Source organism: Globicephala melas, chromosome 1 (genome assembly GCF_963455315.2).
Source record: "Globicephala melas chromosome 1, mGloMel1.2, whole genome shotgun sequence".
Lineage (NCBI taxonomy): Eukaryota > Metazoa > Chordata > Mammalia > Artiodactyla > Delphinidae > Globicephala > Globicephala melas.
Genome location: NC_083314.1, coordinates 45,150,003 through 45,172,748, shown reverse-complemented (window position 1 = coordinate 45,172,748; position 22,746 = coordinate 45,150,003). Strand labels below are relative to the sequence as shown.

The following is a 22,746-nucleotide window of genomic DNA, read 5'->3' as shown; positions in this document are numbered from 1 at the left end:
TTTACGGGTTTTTGGAAACTTCATCTCGTTGTTAATGTACAAAGCATTTGTACCTCTTTTTGGATCACTTGGCTAATATGATTCTTAGAATAAAAAATTACCAAAGCTTTTTGCCACTCTTAAGTTACTAATGAATTGAAGATGTAACAGATCCCAAGACAAGTATCATCTCTAAGTGCATGTAGTCTTTTTTTATTTAAGGCAATATCAAACAAGAGTAGCTCTATGAAGAAGAAATAATTCAGTTCTGATGTTAGCTATGTAAAAGCTGTTGCACATGCTACATTGCATAAAAGCCATGCTTGACACATTACCTTTTCTACAGAAAGTAGGGATATTAGTCTGAATTCAATTACTCAACAAATGTTTATTGAGCACTGCCTGTGCTTGGCATCATGCTAGCTCTGGGGAATCAAAGATAAATGAGATGCAAACTCTGACTCCAATGAGCTTGTAGAAATAGTGCAGTCACATTGAAACAGATAATTGCAATAAAGAGTTATTGATATTTTAATAGGATTACAGGCAGTGGAGCCAGGGAGAGTCTGGGAAAAGATGAGACTGGATCGAGTTTGGAGGGGAATGACTTATAGGCTGCATAAAGCAGTTTCCAGTTTATCCTGTAGGCTAGTATTTCACACATCCAGAGCTGTCAATTATGTGCCTTGACAGAAGTGTTTCTGGTCCAAAAACTTCAGAAATATTGCATATTATATTACCCACTCAGAAAATCACTTTACATCCATTAATAGCTTTTATAGACTTTGCTGTAGAGAAAGCTTCTTAATTTTAGAAGCTTTAAACATATTGTTCCCTCGACCCCACCCCAGAGATTCTGATGGAATTGGTCTGAGGGTGTGCCTAGCTGTCAGGAGTTTTAAAATTTCTCCAGGTGATTCTAATGTGTAGGCAGTGTTGAGAACCACTAGCCATTATGCTTAACCAGGTGTTCTCAGAGTGTGGGCACAGAACTAGCATCATCATCACCACCTGGAACTTGTTAAAAATGCAAATTCTCAAATTCTACCAGACCTCCTGAATCAGAAACTCAGGGTAGGGCCTTGCAGTCTGTGTCCTCCAGGTGATTCTGTGCAGGCTAAAGGCTGAGCACCATGGGCCTAAGTGGTGCTCAGCCCTGGTGGCCAATTCTAATCATCTGGGAGCTTAAAAAAAAAAGAGAGAACAATGGCTGGGTGCTGCCTTAAACCTATTCAATCTGATTCTCTGGGGGTGGGACCTGGGTGTATGCATTTTTATAAACTCCCCTGGTGAGTCTCATGTGGAGTCATGGTTGAGAAAGTATAGCATGTACTGCTTTCATAAACTGTATCTAAGGAAGTAAATACTTGAATTTTAAGGCTGATTCAGTTTTGTTAATCTTTCCTGTAAGTGTACATACCTCCAGGAATAAGAAAATGTTAGTTGTTCTGCTACTTTTTATAATGTGACCTGGAGTAAATTGTCTTGAGCCTCAGTCTTCATCTATAAAAGAGGCATAATAATGCCTTCCCAGAGCTTTTCATAAAGTTATTGTGCTTTGAAAGTCGGGTGTTAGTATAACTAACCAAACCAGCGATTCTCTGCTTATTTGTTGGGGAAGATAAGAGTTCTAGATCTTATCCCAGATTTACTGAAATCACAGTATCTGTAGGTATTTTGTAGAGGAGGGAAGTTGTATTTTTAACAGGCTTTCCAAGAGATTTATATGCAGTTGGTGGGGGACCACAGTTAAAGAAATTAATCCAACCTCCTGTAATAAATATAGTAGAACCTCTTGAGTTACCAGCAGAGGGCATTATGATTAAAAAGTTTGCCCGTTTAGGCATTCATTAATCAATGGAAACTACTAAAATTGCAAGTTTTTTTTAAACCTTCAAACAGTGGACATTTGAAAAAAATATAGTAAAAGTTAATATATATTGTTTTGTCAAGTGAATATGTGGTCTTAAAATCCTTTAAAAAACAGTCATGTTGGGGCCTCCCTGGTGGCGCAGTGGTTGAGAGTCTGCCTGCCGATGCAGGGGACACGGGTTCGTGCCCCGGTCCGGGAGGAACCCACATGCCGCGGAGTGGCTGGGCCTGTGAGCCATGGCCACTGAGCCTGCACGTCCGGAGCCTGTGCTCCGCAACGGGAGAGGCCACAACAGTGAGAGGCCCGCGTACCGCAAAATAAAACCAGTCATGTTAAAGTAAGTTCAGTTAAAAAATTGGAGGTTGGCTAACTGAGTGGATTTTTAAACATTGAAAAATACACTCAAATTTGTAGTGACTACAAATTCATTAGTATTTTGGATGCTTACTAAAATGAAATAGTTTCATTTAGTTTTGAGATGCATGCTCAGTGAATATATGTCAACTCTATTTCTTTTTATTATAGCAGATGATTTATAGTGTTACATTAGGAATCAATAATAGATGACCTGTTAACTGGGTCCTTCATTTAAAGAAGTGAATGAAAATGTGTTTGTTGAACTAAGAGTTTGGGCTTCTAGTCCAGATCTTTCCCATTGTAGCTGACTTCAGGCATGTCATCTACCCTCTCTAAGCTACAGTTTCTTTCCTTAGTAAGTGAGAATACTCATCTCTTCTTCACATGATGTGTATGAAGATACTTTTTAAACTGTAACATATTTATAAGCGTTAGTCTTTATTTTCTCTTTAAAGCTGATATGTTAAATTTGAAATGTTTAAAAGTGTGTTATTTCAATTTTAATAGGGGTCTAAACATGATTGTCATAAGTTAAGATTGAAAATATTGATGTAACAGTTGTTCACACAGTTATACAATTAGGAACAGAATACCTAATTTGGTAAAAGTTAAATGGGATGGGAATATTGCTGATTTCTATACTTTCTGCACACTTTCTTCTTGGGTAGGAGAGTGAACTTATTTGCTATTGGTTTAGAGATTGCTTCTCTCTTATCTTTCCTTTTATACATATACAGGATTAATTTGAACACTTGTTAATGGTTTTCTTATCTAAACACTAGTGAACTAGTCAGTACTCTTTCCATGTAAACAAAAGTGCTTTAAGATTTATTTTTTAGGGCAGTACAATCTAGTCTCATATTATACTTCAGTGAACTTATGTCTAGATTGATCAAGTTGCTCTCAAGATCACAAAAACCTTTTGTTTAGTATATAAAGATTATAAAGCTTCATTTGGAGTGAAAAATTAATCGGAGAGTCCTATGGCAAATTCTAAAACTAAGAAAACTTCTACTTGTACATTAATCAAAAAACATTAAATGTCTTGTGCTTAGATTGACATATCTACAAAGTTAACTAAACAGGTCATGTAATCCAAATCTGAGGCATACTATAAATGTGTGCAGCTTCAACCTGAAAGATAATACTCACAACAACCATGAATGTATGTTTTTGTGTCTGTGAAGTAGATGATGAGCTGCCTGGTTTAGAAGCAGAGGAGAGGAAAGGGGAAGAGTGAGGGTAGGAAATTGCAGTCTGCCTACGTTTTATAATCATGTTTGTGTGTTTCACCTTTATAAAATAAGATTGAAATTATTAGAAAGAAAAAAAACACAAATTGTAGCATTTGAATCCAAAACTATAACTAGACCATGCTTAAGTGTGTATATTCATTTTATCACTTGGTTTAATATGTAAAACTTTGTATTTCTGTGTCAATTTCATGAATTCTAGATTTCCAGCTCAAGTAGCCTTGGATGAAGTGGTTAAAATAATGTTTTCTCAATTTCATATTTTGAATCTTATGGGGGAGTTATCAATAACTTGGCACATTTTTGGGGGGAGGGAGCTTTTTTTATATGAGGGGATATCTCAAGTTGAATTAATTAATTTTTATCTCTTAAGCTAGATGATTTTTTTCTCTAGCTGTCATATTTGGTTTGATTATTTTAAAATGTAGACTGAGTGCTAAATGGTGCCTTGGACACAGTCATATTCTGAGTGGACATTCATTTGTGATCATAGTACATGATTGTGGAAAATGAGACTTCTGCTTGAATTTAGGAAAGGAAGATGATTAATTTTTGTCATCTTCAAATGCTTTTAGTAATCTTCAAAACCTTTGTAACCTCTGTTACATTTCTGTGGCTTTGGTTTGAAATACCTTATAGAGCTGGTTTTCTAAAACAAAACAATTATAATCATGAAACTGGGGATTTTTACGTGTGTGTGTGTTATTTACATATATAAATTCTTATTAAGTCTCACAAGAATTTCCCTATTACTCTCTTACCCCATTTTAACATAAGAACAAAACATATACTGGTATAACCATACATAATTCCTGGGAAAAGGACTCCTACAATCACAGCAGTTTTTTATATCTACTAATGAATTAGTAGCTTCAAAGAGTGTGGAGTTCGCATTTGAGAGAATATTAACTTAATATTGTATGTTTTGATAGCTGACCTCTTGAGATTTTAGAAAGGTTATTTAGGGAAGGTCATCCTTTGGTTGACACAAAGATAACACTCTTTAGGCTGTTTTATAGATGAAGTTAATTGTTGAAACAAAAGTTTTTATGAAAGATGTAGAAAATAAAGACGTTAAAATTAGTGGTTTTTTAGCATCTTGACTCATTGCAGTGTGCAAGATGTTCCGCCGTTGATAAAAAATTTTCCTTGTCTAGGTTAGAGAGGTTTATCCATGTTTAGGTCTGACCTACTTTCTTTGAGGCTTGGCCTTTCTACCCTTAGATAATTAGACTTCACCTTCCCTCCCCCATTAGGGTTTCCACAGATGTCACTGCATCTCTTTATCAGATTTTTCATATACCCCATGTCCTGTATATCAGTCACTATGTTGAATAAGAGAAAATAATACAACCTTTTATTTTAAAATGAAAAGGTTTAGTTGCTTCACCCTCCATGCCATCATTTTAGACCTTTTTCATAATTTATTTCATAATCAGCTCCCTAAGACTTTGACCACTTTTAGGGCAGGAACTTTGCTTACTTTTCTTCATTTTACTTTTCTATACCTAGATTTATACCTGTATGACGCATAGCAGATGGTTAAAAAAAAAAAGCAGGGGAGGTGTGTTGAATGGTTGAATGAGTCTTTTATAGTATATCTGGTGGAGGACAACTTCTTGTAGGGCTGAATGCTGCTAATAGTACTACATTATGACATTAGATCAATAGGTAATATAGAGGTTCCAAAAAAGATACAGAAGAGAGAAGCGCAAGCTATGAAAGGGTAAAGAATAAGAAAATCAGGAGCGGGCTTCTCTGGTGGCGCAGTGGTTGAGAGTCCGCCTGCCGATGCAGGGGACACGGGTTCATGCCCCGGTCCGGGAAGATCCCACATGCTGCTGAGCGGCTGGGCCCATGAGCCGTGGCCGCTGAGCCTGCGTGTCCGGAGCCTGTGGTCCGCAATGGGAGAGGAAGAAGAAAGACTGGAACAAAGAGATTGAGGAGATAAAAAAGGTATTTGTGTCTAGAACAGATGATGGAGCCTCCAGTAATTTGCCCAAATGGCTCTTGTGGTCCCATGTTATCCTTAATTGTTTAATTCTGATCTCTCTATATCAACTATCTAAATTAGGGTTAGTAGAAGGAAAGATGAGATGTAATGGAAGTGATTGAGACTTAAGGAATATAAGCAGGTGTTTCTTATATAAGACATATAATGTATATAAAATATAGACAATAAAAGCTTTTTATGGTATCTATATTACAGTTTGATAAACACAGCTTTAACATAACATTTATATCAAATGTATGTAATACATAATAAAATTTGTATTAAATTAGCTGACAAAATATTAGGCATCCACATATTAATCTGACTGAATTATCCAACACAGCTGATATTTTTTTAACATTCCTCTTTAATGCTACTGAAGGTAATAGATCACACATGACTTACGTTTTAGAATAACTAGATTTCATTTTATACATTTGAAGCTCTTATCTATGCTTCCTAGCATTTGTAATTCAAGAATAGGAAATAAGGACCTTTATTTTTATCCTAAATGTCAGCGTTGTGAGGACGTTTATTTTTATCCTAAATATCTGCGTTCTGATGCCAGTTATTCCTGCTACCCCTAAAGCATTTCTAAGTGTTGGTGTTCTTTTGTTTTAGTCAGTAAAATCCAGTTTTGGTGATGGAGTTAAATATTTCCCATCATAAACTTCTTGATCACACCAGAATCAAATAATCAAATATAAATGAAGATTACTTCTTGAAGATAACAAATATTTTACTTTGTTTATAGAGTTGTTTTTATTTAAAATCAATACTTGAAAATTTTTCTTTTTTAGCTGATTATTTCTGCCTAATGATTTATTGATCTGATAATTTAACTAAAATTCCCTGCTATCCCTGCTATTAAGTCACCCTAAGAAATTCTAAAACTACCAAACACTACATTTTTCAGAGAAGCAGATGGGATGACTGACTGACTAAGTCAGTGGGGTTAGACATCAGTAAAATAAATGAAATGGGGTGGGGGGATCAAAGGTGCTCAACAAGGGCTCTATCATAATAATTTTAACTTAAATAATAAGTATATAATAAATACATGGATAAAGCCAGATGATCAGTTCTAATTCCTTCTTACAGAATAGTTGTACAAAAGGTTTAACATTAGAGTGTACCCTAGACTCTAGGATTAGTCTCATGTATTTTGAGAAATATCTTCTTGTGCCTCTAAAGAACTTTTAACACTGTAGTAGACCAACCATCTGCCCATAGTGAGAAGTGATGCAATCAATGTTCTCAAGGCTGTTTCTAGTAATATAAAAGGTTGAGTCCAACTCAGGACAATGTTTTCTCCCTAGAAGATAACTCAGTAAACATTTATTATACATCAGAAACCCCTGGAATTATGTTACATTTTGATGGTCCAATCCTTGTCAATAAGGCATAATAAACCTTCAAGAATCAACATATACTTAACCATTAGTAATAATGTAACTGGAACTATAAGTTGTAGATTTTCCAATTAATGTTTCTTTTTTGCTAACATTAAGATTATGTTTTGACAGCACAAAGCTATATATTTTCCCCAACTTGATTGTTGAGCTAAGACAAATAAGTAAAATCATCAAAAGTATATTTTTATATTAAAGATAGTAATTTATGCAGATTTTATTTAAACTCTTGAGAACGTAGATGAAAAAGTGTGAATACTTTCGTACAGCATTGGAGTGTAAGGTAGTATAAAGAATGTATCAGTCTTCTTTAAAAGGATTTGTATCCACTTACTGGGGTGACTCTATCCTAGAAAAAGTGAAATACTCAGACCTTTTGGGGGGTTACTAGATACTGACTCTGAGTTAATACTAATCTCCGGGGACCTAAAATTTCACTGTAGTTGGAGAAATGATCAGGGAAACAGATCTACCTTGATTAATAAGCAGTGACTACTGGTTTGTTTGGAAACTTGGAAAAAACAGAATTTGAGGATTGGTGACAGGAAGTCTAGAGGAGAGATGTGTGGATGGGCATCTTGTAATGGGCACATGTGTCCCATGTGAATACTCATCAAAGACTACCCACTGCAGTGGAGACTCTCAGTAGTCAAATGGACAAGATCAGCTGTCCTGTGGATGTCAGTCACCCTCTTCCCCTAGCCACCCCAGTGTTTGGTCAGTGATCTCATATGCAAAGGGACAATAAATAGCAGCCTGGATAACATGAGCTCAAACGTGGGACTTCCCCTTAGAAGGCTGCTCCGGATGCTACCACTGCTGAAAGCCCAAACTGCCAACAGCTGAGGTAAATGCTAAGCAGTCTATAAGGCACCATTCCCTAGGGTACCATCAAGCCACTAGTGGCAGTGATTCAGACCCCTTCCATCATGAAGGGGCAGTGATTTGTCCTCACTGGAATAGACACCTCTTTTAAATATGGAATTAACTTCTCTTACTGCAGTGCTTCTATCAGCAACTCCATCTGTCGATTTAAGGGATTTGTTGGTTACTGTCTTGATAACCCATACAGCTAAAAAACTAATTTTATAGCAAAAGAAGTACAACTATGGTTACATGGAATTTGCTGGCTTTATCATATACTAATCTAAGGAACTGGCTTGGTAAAACAGACTTATTTTCCATACCAGCTGTAACCTATGAAGTTAGGGTGCTGTCCTAGATAATGCTGTATATGATGCTGTTTCTCCCTTAGTCAGAATGTAGATCCAAGAATCAAGGGAAGTGGTAGTGGTTTCTCTACAATTAAACCAAGTAACTTCTGTTAACAAGTACTGTTTCAGTCATTGCTGAGTCAGGAAAACAGAAGCCACTCTAGGTATTTCAAACAAAATTTAATATACAAACTTAATTTCAGTGCTATTGGAAGGACTGGAAGAGCAAAGGGGAGAAAGTGGTAATATCTGGAGGGGCAAAAAAGAGGAGGGTTTTTAATGAATTTTGAAATTTTCTGTATCTTGGTGCCCCCTGTACCATAGGAGCACGATATTACATGATTACTGTACTTATTTTTAAAAAGTCAACAGTTCCTCTAGATTGCTTGGAAATAGTTGTAAACAATTACAAGAAGTGGATGTGATCCTATAAAATATTTTGTGTATAGAAGTAGAAACATTCTTCAGTCTAGTGTTCCATTCAGTTAAGGTGTAATTGTTATGCTTCCTTTACATATATAGGCTTAGGACCTAATGTACAAGCAACCATCTGTTCTCAAACAAAACAAAGAAAATCCAACTTATTTTCAGAACCTTTAATCAGGAATTAATTTTCTTTCATAAATGTGTAAATTTTCAAAGAAGGTACAGAAATTTTATTATAACCTGAGCCAATGCATTTTTCATACCTATGTGTTTTCAACTTTCCATTGAAAAGTCACTTAAAATAGAACTCCATGTTCAGAAATTTAACTGCCAGTTCTTCAACTTAGATACCTCTGTGACAGAATGACTATGTAGGAAGGGGCCATTGTTTATACACCTACTCCTTATGGATTTCTACACTCCATCTCAGGTCTATGTCTTACCTGGGCTCAGGGGTGATTGGCTCCTGCTGCCACGATCATATCTGTCTACCACCAACAGAGGTACTAATTTCTCTTCTCATGCTGAGATATGGAAAATATTCTCTCTTAGTTCAACTAAGATACCATAGGACTTTATAGAAGGAACCTTCACTAACAGGCTAATGAATATATGACTAAGCAAAAGGAAAAAAATTAGACAAAAGGAGTTCAGCAATTCCTTGTGCTGAACCAATCAAATGATTAGCTGCAGAAGAAATTTCATACTTTGCAGTTTATGTAGTTGATGGTTTTTTCCCTTACCTCAGTCCTCATGTTCTGGGTCACCTATTGCTAAATCCCAGAACTTACTAGCTTAAAACAATAGCGGTCAATTATTTATTTTCTCTAATGGTTCCAGGGCTTGACTGGACACATGTGGGTAGTTCTCACTTGAGAACTACTCTTGTGTGGTTGTGGTCAGATGGTGTCTGGAGTCATCTCAAAGGCTGGCTGGCGCTGGCTGTCGGCTAGAACACAAACATGTAGCATCTCCATGTAGCCTGGGCTTCCTCATAGACTGAAGGCTGGTTTCCAAGATCGTCCCAAAATAACGGGTGGAAGCTCTATTGCTTGTAATGACATTGCCTTTCTGACTGAAAGTGTTATTTTGCTTTCATTCTTGATTGATACTTAACTGTGTGTAGATTGTAGGTTGACAGTTATTTTCCCTAGGCACTTTTAAAAAAATATTTATTTATTTATTTGGCTATGCCAGGTCTTAGTTGTGGCACGCGAGATCATTTTAGTTGTGGCATACAGGGTCTAGTTCCCTGACCAGGGATCGAACCCGGGCCCCCTGCATTGGAAATGTGGAGTCTTAGCCATTGGACCACCAGGGAAGTCCCTCCCTAGACACTTTGAAGATGTAATTTCATTATCTTATATCTTCCTGGAAATGAGTAGTCAGCTGTCAGCATACTGCTTTTTTCTTAGCTGGTAGTCTGTCTCTCCTCCCACCCCCGTCCCACCCTGGAATGCTTTCAAGATTTTCTTCTGTAACGTTTATGTTTGGTAATTTTATCACAAGATGTCTAGTATAGGTTTTGTTTTATTTATCTTTCTTGAGATGTGGTGTGTTTTCTTCAATCTGAAGACTCACATCTTTAACTCTGGAAATTCTCAATTATTATCTCTTCAATTATTCTCCCCCTCATTCTCCGTAATTCTCTTGTTTTGGAATTCCTATTGCTGACTCTCCTCATTCTGTCAGCCGTATCTCTTGACTCCTTTTTTCCATCTCTTTTATCCCTCTGTGCTGTATTCTGAATAATTCTTCAAATTTATTTTCTGATTCATTAATTACTTTTACCAATTTTTAATAATTTTATTTAATCATTAAAAATATATAATGCCTTCACATTGCTTAAAAATAATTCATTAGGTGAAAAAGAATATACAGTGAGTGAAAATTCTTCTTTCCATGTCTTTTACCTCAGTTAGCTCATTATCTTCAAGGACAATCAAAATTAATTAGTGTAGACTCTCTCTTGTCTATACTTTTGCTTATGCTACCTGTTTTAAAGTGAGACTAGCCTGTAAGCTCTATAAGGACAAGAACTCTTTGTTTCGATTTTTGATATAGCCCCACCTCACCCAGGAGTTAATGTATACTGAGTAATCAATTAGTACAGAAATAAAGAGAAAGAAACTGCCTGGTCACCTGGATCTTAACACCATGATTTCATAGTTTTGGAAGAGTTCATCCTCAAATTTGTAAGTTTAGGAATTTTATTTTACCAGTTTACTGAAAACTTACCAGACTCAACAGTAACCAAATTTAGAAGCAAGCTGATATATCAGAATGCCCATTTATTTATTTACATTGAAATCAGTAACTGCCAGCTGAACTGAAATATTTATAAATTAAGTGACTCCTAGAGGAAAGTTTACGCTGCAAACTAGATTACTACCAAGTTTTCTTGCTGACTGCTGGGGATGTTGACCTCAAGCTAAAGTAATCTCTTTTCTTCTCTGGAATTTTATTTGCCAAATAGTCAGCCTTTCCCCTACACAGGGATATTCTTTTTCTTTAATTCCCTTTTCTAAGCTCTGTGCAGACTACTACTTTTTGTCAGTTGTGTCAACTAATAGTTATCTGAAAATGTCAAAACACAACTGGTCAGATTTCAGTGTTATTTACATTGCTTAAATTACATTCCTATTTCCCTAAGGTGCTATCTTGATGACTGATTAGAATTGGCTGATTACTAAGGTCTATCAGCAGCATGTTTGCACACTATCTCTTAGGGTTGGTATTAATCTCATGTGTTACATATCTAGAGGCACTTTGTATACTGGGTAGGAAAGTGGTCCTAAAGCCATCTTCCCTGGGTTCATATCACTGCTCTATTACTTCCTAGGATTTTGACCTGGAGCAAGTTACTTAAAACCTTTGTCCTCCATTTTCTCAAAAATGGAGAAGTAAAAATATCCTCTCACAGGATTAATGAGGAAGTGAATTACTGTATGTAAAGGAGTTAGGACAATTTAGAACAGTACCTGACAAATAGTATATAAATTATTACTATTGCTGTTGTTTTGTTGTTATTATTCTTACTGATTTATATTTCAGAAAAAAAATTTTTTTTTGCCTTGGTTCTAAATTGTGGAGGTTTACTCTCTTTGGAAACCATACTCTCTGTGTGGACTAACTATAGGATCATTTTTATACTGTTCTTGTTCAGATCCAGCATTACCTTAGATTACTGTGTATTCCATAACTGATCCTGTTGATAATCCCTTTACTACTTTTCCATATTAGTGCCCTTTTTTCCTACTGTTAACAGAACTTCTGGTTCCAGCATTAACTCCTTAATGCCTGGACTATTGTGATAATCTTCTAATAAGTCTCCTTGCCTTTAGGCTCCTTTGACAGTTCCTTAAACTCCTTAAATCATATTTTATGGTTTCATTTCTTTCCTTTGTTCAAAAACATTTATTTTCTCTTATTCCCCTCTGGTTCAAATACAGCCTTTGTCAGACAAGGCTTTTGACTGCTTGGTCCTAACATACCTTTTTAGTCTTATAGTCCTCTAGACTACTTTGTAGTTAAGCCAAATTAATTTTTTTGTGGTTTTCAAGGCAGGCCTTATGTTATCTTAATTCTGAACCTTGACACAATATCTTCTTAGAGCTTGGAGTGACCTCTTAATCTACATGTATTTTTCAAAGTTCTATCCATTTGTCCAATCCCAGTTCAGAAGCCACCTACTACAAACAGACTTTACAGTTTGTTTGTATTGAACCCTTAAGATTCTTAGCACGTGTTGCCTCCCATTATAATTATTTGCAGACATTTTATCTCTGCTCCTAAACTGTGAACTCCATGAGGCAGGATCAATATCTTATATCCTTGGTGTTCCCGAGATATCTTGCATGTTGCTTTGAACCCAGTACTATTTAATAATAGTAATAAATGAATAAATAAGTAACATTTATTAAGTAGTTAGTATGTCCTAGTCACTGTACATAGGTAAAGCTCTTTACCTATGTGATCTTATTTAATTCATACAATAACCCTCTCAAGAGATGCTATTGTTACCGAACCAGGCTCATTTGCCTTTCTCATAACGAGCCAAATGCTGAGATGTCAAGGTTTGCAACAGAGAAAGAATTTATTTACGAGGCAGCCAAGTGAGGAGACGGGAGAACAGATTTCAGATCCACCTCCCTGAGGGCTTGGGATATTTATGGGCAAAGCGTATAGGGTGGTCAGAAGTGCAGGGGAAGGTGACTGGAGGTAGGAAAAAGGTGCGGTAACTGCTGCTTTGCTCAGCCGTATCTGAATTACGTGCTTCTTCATGGGATGCATGTTCAGAAAATGGCAGCGTTATCATGCTCTGAAGATAGAGTTTTTGACCCTCTGACGTGGAAAGGTCATCCCCTGGACAAACAAGTCTCTTCTGCGCAGACTCTGATTGGCCCCATTGGTTCCACACAGTTTCAGCCAGTTTTGTTGTCTTATGAGCAGAGGGGTTTTTAACAAGCTGTTCCCTTATCTGCTCTTCTGTAAGACAAGCTCAAGAACTTCTGTTAGTCACCAGTTTCTATTAAACCTATGGGGCATGGTTTCAGGAAGGGTTTTTTAAGCCTGTGGGGGGCAGGCTTTCACTATCACACCCATTTTACACATGGGGAAGTAGGATCACAGGCATTATATCATTCCCCAAGGTCACACAGTTTATACTTGGCAGAATGACTTATTGAAATTGGTCTGATTCTAGAGGGCTCACTTTTTAAATACACTAAACTTTCTGACTGAAAAAATTACTTTAATGTTAGTTATATTCCAGAGGTATTTTTTAGTTGGTTTCATAGAACTTTAGAAAACTTCTAAGTTTAATTTAAAAGAATATTAAATGACTGATCAAAAAAATACAAAATATCTTTGCCTTAGAAGGAAATTTTCCTTCTTTGTTTTTCCAAATTTGTCTTTTCTACCTTTCATTTTTCTGGGAGGAGAATGAGTCCAGTTACCTTGGTTGAAATGAATATCCCAAAAAAGGTTTCCATTGGTAGATGATCTTGTCTCAAGAGACAGATGTTAACAAATGAAACAACTGGGGTAACAAAAGCATGAAAGAAAACTGTATCTGGGTGATATTGCTGACAGTCAGCCCCATGCAATTTGGAAGAGCGGTTAAGACCTGTCTTAAAGCTGGAATAAAAAGTTCTATCCTGTGGAATGGTCAGACTAGGTCAAGATTAAGTTAGCATCCATGTACCAACACAGTGGGTTATTCATAGAAAAAAAAAATAGGTAAATTTGTTGTTTTCATGCATTTTAAAATGTGTCATTTGCTTACATTTTTTACTTTGTAATGGATTAGATATGTATTTCAGAAATGCCTTAGAATTTACGATGCGTAGTTGGATTGGAAACAGTATTTCTACGATTGAGAAGAGAAAGGAAAACAATGGTTATTTATTTTAGAGGAAGAGTGCACATGGTATCTTAGGTAGTACCAGGGGGGTAATAAAGATACGTGAAACTATCCTTAAGCCCAAGGGGCAAATGTGATGCTAGAAATTTGAGGTAAAAACGCATAAGAAAAAAAAAAAAAACGCATAAGAAAGAAGCCTGGAACACATTGGAAATTAGTAGAGAACAAAGGACAAGGGAGGAAACAGGATGAAAAGATCCAAAGCGTTCTTGTTTGAACAGTGCTGGAGTGCTCGTGCCTTTTTAAATTGGCCATGCCTATGTAGCAAGGGTGGATTAGCCCAATTTATTATTACAGATCTGTAAAAGCAGACTGAAGTTGATTTAGCAGAAAGATAGACTGAAAAGTTCCAGAGACTGGCAACACAAATATCTGGAAATTCCCTGGCGGTCCAGTGGTTAGGACTTGGCACTTCCATTGCTGGGGCCTGGGTTCCATCCCCGGTCGGGGAACTAAGATCCTGCCAGTCTCGTGGTTCGGCCAAGTTAAAAAAAAAATCAAGGAAGGAAGGAGTTCCAAAAAAGAAGGAGGAATCTTTAACAGTGTCTTGTTACTACTGAGAGGCCAAAAAAAAAAAAAGGCTGTCTGTTAGATTGAGCAACATAGAAGTCGTTGGTGAATTTGTTGGTGGCAGTTTCATGAGAGTGTGGGGGCAGACGTTAAACATCAGTAGGCCGAGCGGGGGCGGCAGAAGGATGCTGTGAAACTGCGGGAGGTCATGAGGCCAGGGGAAGAGACTGTGTTCCAGATTTCCTTGAGAAAACAGTCAAGTCAGTGTAAATATTTCTTAGATAATATCAATATATGAAAAGATAAAACCATTTATAATAAACATCAGAGTTACAGCAAAGACAGTGATTTTGTAATAACAGTACATGAAGTTATTCTTGACCCCTTCACTGCAATAATTCTAAAGTCTTCTGGTTCCTCAAAAAGACCTTTCTGCTAGGATTTGCCCTCTTATAAATGGAATCATACAGCATTTGTCCTTTTGTGACAGGCTTATTTCACTTAATACAATGTTTTCAAAGTTCATCCATGTTATAGCCTGTTGTAGCCAGAATTTCCTTTTTAAAGCTCAGTAATGTTCCACATATATGCCACATTTTGTTTATCCATTCATCTGTTGGTGGACACTTAGGTTGCTTTTACTCCTTGGCTATTATGAGTAATGCTGCTGGGAACAAAGATGTACCGATATCTCTTTGAGTCCTTGCTTTCAGTTCTTTTGGGTACATACCCAGAAGTTGAACTGCTGGATTATGTGGTAATTCTATTTTTTAATTTTTTTGCGGAACCACATACTGTTTTCCGTAGCAGTTGTACCATCTTACATTCTCACCAACAGTGCACTAGGCTTCCATTTTCTCCACATCCTCATCAGTACCTGTTATTGTCTGTGTTTTTAAAAATAACCATCCTAATGGGTGTGAGGTGGTATCTCCTGATTTGGTTTGCCTTCTTTTTATAAAAAATCTAATGCATTTTAAAAGCTCTTTCAGTGTTGATTAGTTAAATGTATTTGTATTACAAAAGAGGTATTTTATTTTCAAATTTTTTTTCCTCAGACTTATTCTAAATAGAACATTTCTCTAATGTTTTTGATCTATTATCAATGTCTATATATAGTGAGGTGTGCTTATAATAAGGCAGTAATAAAATTGTGTCTCAGCCCCAGCTGGATATATTGAGATCTTACAGCACTAAATGGTGGGAGCACAAGATAACTCAGTCTTCTGTTTCTTTCACTATGAGCTCATATCTTGGCTCTGCCCCTTCCTTGTGATCTAGAGAGGTCTTATTTGCCATGTTACAATGGAAAGATAGTAGGTACCTGGTAGTGAGGTATGATTAATCATCTAGGAAATAACATTCATAAAATATTAGGAGGAAATGTGATTGAGTATTATGCAGATTTAGCTGGCATATAGTGGGCATAGGACTCACTGAAGACCTAGTTATGAAGATCTAAATTGTGAAAACATCGTTGAGCCCGATAGGGGCCTCAACACTAAATAGAAGAGAAATGAGTTGGTTTTTCATACTTCTGGCCCCTTTGAGTACATTGTTAGTACTACGCCTGGAACTGGCCTCCAGCAGCACCACCTCGAGTAGTAAGGTTATCTTTTAGCAAGAAGCATAATGCTATGAAGCAAAGCAAAGTAGTTACTTGGCAGCTAACTACTCAATGAATTCTACAGCGGTCTCACGTTATGGGAAGTGGTCCATCTTGCTTCTAACCTTGAGGTCCATGGCTCCTCAAAGCTGAGCCCTCAGTATTTAGGAATGTCAGTTGTATTCATTTGCTAGGGCTGCCATAAGGAAATACCACAGACTTGGGTGGCATAAACAACTGAAATTTGCTTTCTCACAGTTCTGGAGGCTGAAGTCCAAGATCAATGTGCTGGCTGGGTTAGCTTCCTCTGAGACCTCTCTCCTTGGCTTGCAGATGGCTGCCCTCTTGCTGCCTCTTCGTATAAACATCCTTTTGTGCACGTGCATCCCTGGTGTCTCTGTGTATCAGAGTTCCTCTTATAAGGACACCTCTTATAAGGACAGTCAGGTTGGATTAGGGCTCATCCTGATGGCCTCATTTTAACTTAATCACCTCTTTATAGGCATCTCCAAATATGGTCACATTCTGAGGTACTGGGGATTAGGGCTTTGACATATGAATTTTGGGGGAACACAATTCAGCCCATAACAGTAGCCAAGGCCCAATAATAAGTGCTGGATTTGAGGAAACTGCGAGTGTTGTGATAAAACTCTTGGGACGCATGATGGCTGGCATTTTTCAGAATTTCCTGAATAATGGTATAGGATCCTAGGGTCTTCTGACCTAGCCTCACTAGACCAATCCAGATCCCTTTGCTAAAAAATGTCTCTTTAGTTATGAATGAAGAGCCATCCATCCAGTACTTGACCAGTGTATCACAGAAGAAGATGTGACAGAGGCTTGGATTGTACCTTATTATAGACTCATTAGCTGAGGTAAGAATATGCTGCTTTGTGAACATAGTTAAGATTTTTCTGAAGATGGCTTTTAATTGAACACTAAACCTAGTGAGATGGATTTTTGATATCACCACAAGCTGTCTTTTCGTCAGTCAGAGATTCTAAATATTTTAGAAGGTCATTTCCATGACCTTTCTGGGAATAAATTGTAGTACTGATGTCAGTTCCCATAATTCCTGTGAAGTCACATAAAGATAAAACTGAGGCTAGGAATATGCATGTTCTGTCTGGGTGTGGCCAACACAGCTAAGCAAAGTTCAGTAATATGGCTGCAGCTGATTATCATAGTAACAGCTTTTATTTCTAGGGGTGCTCCTAGATCCTGGTGATGTGAAACAGTATGCTCTCATCTGGTTGGCAGCCAATGGGTAGGGCATAGTTCCTGTGTTTCTCCATGTTCAGATCATATTTTATAGATTATGTTCTGTATTGATAATAATCATGTTTTTGTTAGAGTATGGCTCCACCTTTACCTTAATTGCAATAATTAGGGATTGAAAATGTTATTGGTTACATATTGGCCATCTTCTCTGCCTTTCATTTTTCTGGAATTCCCTTATTGATGTTTACATCAACATCCAAGACTAAAGAGAGAAGATTGTCACCGTTCATATAGATCACATAAAAGTTCACTGCTGGACAGACTTTACAAGGAGATAACAGGTCCCCTAACGGTTTGAACTAAATATTTATTTAGTTCTCAGTTGATAAGCTACAGTGATAATTGGGGGTGGTTTTTTTTAAAAAAAATTTTATTTATTTATTTATTTATTTATTTGTGGCTGTATTGGGTCTTTGTTGCTGCCTGCTGGCTTTCTCTAGTTGTGGCGAGCGAGGGCTACTCTTCCTTGTGGTGCGCGGGCTTCTCATTGTGGTGGCTTCTCTTTGTTGCAGAGCACGGGCTTCAGTAGTTGTGGCTCACTGGCTTACTTGCTCCGTGGCATGTGGGATCTTCCCGGACCAGGGCGCTGGCTCGAACCCGTGTGCCCTGCATTGGCAGGCGGATTCTTAACCACTGCACCACCAGAGAAGCCCTGGGGGTGTTTTTTAAGATAAGAGGTAGAAGAATAATAATAGCTAACATTTTGTTGAGCCAAGAACTGTTCCAAGTATGTTATACATATTAACTCATTTAATCCTCTTAACAGTCCTGGGAGATAAGTACTGTTATTATCCATGTTATACATGAGAAGCATAGGTGCAGAGGAGTAAAGTAATATACCTGATGCCACTCAGCTGGAAAGTGGTAGAACTATGATTTGAACTCAAGCAGACTGAGTCCAGAGACCATGATCATAATCATTATATCGTTATGCTTAAATGCCAATGTAGAAAATACATTGGCGGAAGAGGCTGGTGACCCTTATAAGAGAATTAGTGGAAAGTGTATGGCTATATGGTGTTTTAACCTTTCTGCAAAATTAACAGAAAGCTGTAGTATTTGCCAGTATGTTCTAATTGTATGTATGTTTATGTGTAGCACACATGTAAGCCGTATAATCTTTTCCTTAATCTAAATGATATTTTCTTTCTGTAGAATTTGCTTTTATAATTAAATTTCAAATGTAGTCATTAAAATTACCTATAAACTCTCCTTGTTCCTACCACCAACTTTATAAAAAAAATCTCCAGTGTTCTGAATAGATCAAATTTTAATTATTAACTGTATCCAAACTAATCCAAAGTTCCTACATTTAATACCTATATCTACAAAATTCTTCGCTCTAAAGGGAAAACAGGAACATAAAATAATTTATTTTGTTTAAGTTGTTTAACTTTATTTTTTGCTTTTTAATTGCATATGGTGTTCTTTTAAAATCTGGGGCTGATGGATATCTTCCACTTGCATAGCTGATTTCACCAAATTAACTATAGAAAACATATGATTTTAATTTTACTTGTAATAAAGGACCCCCAAAAATGTACTCTAAGATCCAATAACATTTTCCTGATGAGCATATCCTATTGTTAATTTGATAAATTTTCACCCAGTTTATCAGTAATACAACTTAAATTCATCATCAGCAAAATTCAGTTTGCATGTCACTGTATTAAAATAAGAGGAACATGGATGGAGCTAGAGATTATCATACTAAGTGAAGTAAGTCAGACAGAGAAAGACAAATACCATATGATATCACTTATATGTGGAATCTAAAGTATGATACAAATGAACTTATTTACAAAACAGAAACAGACTCACAGACATAAAAAACAAACTTACGGTTATTAAAGGGGTGGGGGAGGGATAAGTTAGGAGTTTGGGGGTAGCAGATACAAACTACTATTTTTAAAAAAAGGAAGGAGAAAAAGGACAGAACTCTAGGGTCAGAATGATCTGAAGTTGAATCCTAGTTCCATCCACTTACTATCTCTGTCACCTAGATATGTTAATTAACCTTTTTTGTATTTGTTTCCTAATCTATAAAATGGAGTTTATAATAATTGCTTTATTAAATTGCAGAAATTAAAGGAGACAGCATTTGTTCCATCCCTGGCACTTGGTAGATGCTGAATAAATATTGTCCTCAATAAAGATGGAATAGTTGATTCATAGTAAAATTTAAGCTCTGAGTCAGTTCTTAGCTTTGGAGAATGTACAATGAGTTTTTAAAATAATGTTGTAAACAAACATTTTTACTTCATGTAATTATGTATTTTTTTTAAATAAATTTATTTATTTCATTTATTTTATTTTTGGCTGCGTTGGGTGTTCGTTGCTGCGTGCGGGCTTTCTCTGGTTGCGGCGCGCGGGCTTCACATTGAGGTGGCTTCTCTTGTTGCGGAGCACAGGCTCTAGGCACACGGGCTTCAGTAGTTGTGGCTCGTGGGCTCCAGAGCACAGGCTCAGTAGTTGTGGCACACGGCCTTAGCTGCTGCATGGCATGTGGGATTTTCCCGGACCAGGGCTCGAACCTGTGTCCCCTGCCTTGGCAGGCGGATTCTTAACCACTGTGCCACCAGGGAAGCCCTAATTACATATTTTTAATCTAACTTCTTTATTGTAGTAAAATACACGTAAAATAAATTTACCGTTGTTACCATTTTTAAGTGTTCTTAAAAATGTATTAATGGGGTATTAAATACATTCATAATGTTGTGCAACTGTCACCGCCATCCATATCCATAACTCTTTTCATCTTGTATAACTGAAACTCTATTCCCATTAAATAGTAACTCCTCATTTCCGCTTCCTCCCCAGCCCCTGGTAGCCACCATTCTGCCTATCTATAATTTTGACTACTCCAGGTATATACACAAAAGAATTGAAAATAAAATCTTGTTTCTGTGCAAAGGGCTTGCTGCCCAATTCGCATACAAGCCAGTACCATAACACCAGCTTTTGAGAAGAGGAAAGACTTTATTGTAAGGTTGACTGGCAAGGAAACAAGGAGGCACGGCTCTCAAATCTGTCTCATCAATCTGGGGTTTGGTCAAACTTTCATGAGTTAGGGGAAGAGGGTTGGTTTGAGCCCTGGTGGGGCAGGTTTCCATTGGAGGGCTTTGGAACTTGGCCATTTATGGTAAGGTTAGGTAAAGGGGCTTCAGCACTGGATCTTCCTGAACAATGGACCCTTCACTTCTGAAAGGGTTCTGGTCACATCTGGTCCTTTGGTTCTGTGGAGGGGAGAAACTTTGGTTCCAGGTGTTATTTGAGGTCAAAATTTTCTCTTCTGCGTGTGCTTCGGCTGCATGACTTGTGGTTTTGTTTTGTTGTCTCTGAAAAACAACTCAGTATCTTGTTAGATACAGGACAGGGCCAGTTTGGGCTGGTTCTGCAATTATAGTGTCAAAGAGATATTTACATACCTATGTTCATAGCAGCATTATTCACAGTAAGTAAAACATGAAAGTAACTCGTGTCTGTCAGCAGATGAATAAATAAGCAAAATGCGGTATATGGATAACAGTGGAATATTATTCATCCTTAAAAAGGAAGGAAATTCTGACATATGCTACAACATGGATGAACCCTGAGGACAGTATGCTAAGTAAAATAAGTCATATAATTAGTTTTTAAACTTATTTTTAATTTTCTTCAAGCATGAAAAACTATTTAAAATATTATATTAATGTGAAACTGCCTTGCCAGCAGGGAACATAATTTATTCAGTTCTGTGGGTTGTAAGTTAAGATTTATAAATATCCAAGAATATGCTCTCTCTTCTTTTGAATTTCTAGAATTAGATATTAAACTTGAATATTCTAGATTTATTTCCCCACTCCTGAGTCTGATGCTTTATTTCTCCTATATAGGAGAAAAGTTTTATTTGAATATTTAAAATCCTTATTTAAAAATTAGTCCATTTTAATGCATTATTTGATTTTTAAATTTTAGTCAGATTAACTTTCGTTTCTTTTTAAAATTTTTGAGTAGCATAGTCTTTTTCTTGATGAGATACATTGATATTTGTCTAATATTGATAAGATGGAAATGAAATTTGTTTAACTCAGATTAACTTGTTGCTTACTTAATGTTAATTGCGCGTAAATAAATAGAAAACTCAAAGTGCTTATGTGGTTAAGAGTCAGGACTTGTTGGTTCTGCTACTGACTTCCTTTGTGGTTTTGAAAAAGATATAACAACTACAAAGATTTAGTGTTTGAACATACACGGAATAGTTTGCCAGAAGCATTTGATACAAGGCAAATTAACGAGGTTGTTTTTGCTTACATATGAAATTCTTAAAAGATTTTAAAGAATTTTATTTCATTTGATTTCATAAAATCATTTAAGGCAAGAAGATGTGCGGGTTATCCTTTTTTATTAGTGGAAAAAGCATGGACTCCAGAGTCAAACCAATAGAGATTCAGGTACCTACCACCACTCTGTAATCTTGGGCAAGTTTTTTACAACCTTGAGCCTTGGTTTCTACATCTGAAAACTGGTTTTCATAGCACCTAATATTTATTGACATGTGCCAGGCATTGTGCTAATAAACATTTTGGTATTTTAGATACATTGTTTTATTTACTTCATATAATAACCTTATTCAGTAAATACTACTTTCTCCTCATGTCACAGGTGAGGAGCTGGGGTACAGAAAAGTAGGTAACTTGATCAACTTGGTTTGTAAATAATCTGTGAGCAGCAGATTAAATCCTACTTCAGTCTATTTCCTAATTCTGATTCCAAAATTCTAAAGTGAAATTTCAAGATTATAACAACTTGAAGATAGGCAACCATGTCTTTTTTCTTTTATATTCCATAGCTCTTAGTATCATATACATTTGAGAGAATAGTATGCATTTGATATATACTTATTGATTGTTATGAATTTCTCTTGAAAAACAGATGTGGATATATTTATAAATTAAAAAATGGCCATTTTCTCTAAGGGCTAATCCTTTCTATTATTCTTTTTAAAAGTTGCCATTGAAGGGTAATTTTAGGGCTTTCATTCTAAGAGTCTTTTGTCTTTGTGCTGGTATTTTAAAAAGAAATGAGAAAGCTATAGAGAAGGCTGACCTCTCAAGAATTTTTGTGTGGGGAATTACTAAGGCATGAAAGTCCATAAACTATTTTTCTCCATTTCATTTTTTGTGTATTTTCAACAAGCTGTACTTCTAGTTAGTAAAAGTTGGCAGTTTTTGTTTATACCAGGCCAAATTCCATTCTCATAAACTCAAACTTCATTGGACATAATGAAGTCTAAATTCAACCCTAAATTGAGTGTATTTTAATAAATATTGTCTAGTCTCTTTGGGGCTCAATTTACCTCAAAACATTTTTTTTTAATTGGGGTATAGTTGTTTTACAGTGCTGTGTTTCTGCTGTACAGTGAATCAAAACATTTT

At 36.5% G+C, this 22,746-nt stretch overlaps 1 protein-coding gene across 5 annotated transcripts in view; it reads left to right on the top strand.

The window, feature by feature from the left end:
• Positions 1-22,746, top strand: part of SWT1 (SWT1 RNA endoribonuclease homolog) — a 91,698-nt gene that overhangs the window by 47,293 nt on the left and 21,659 nt on the right. The window lies entirely within an intron of this gene.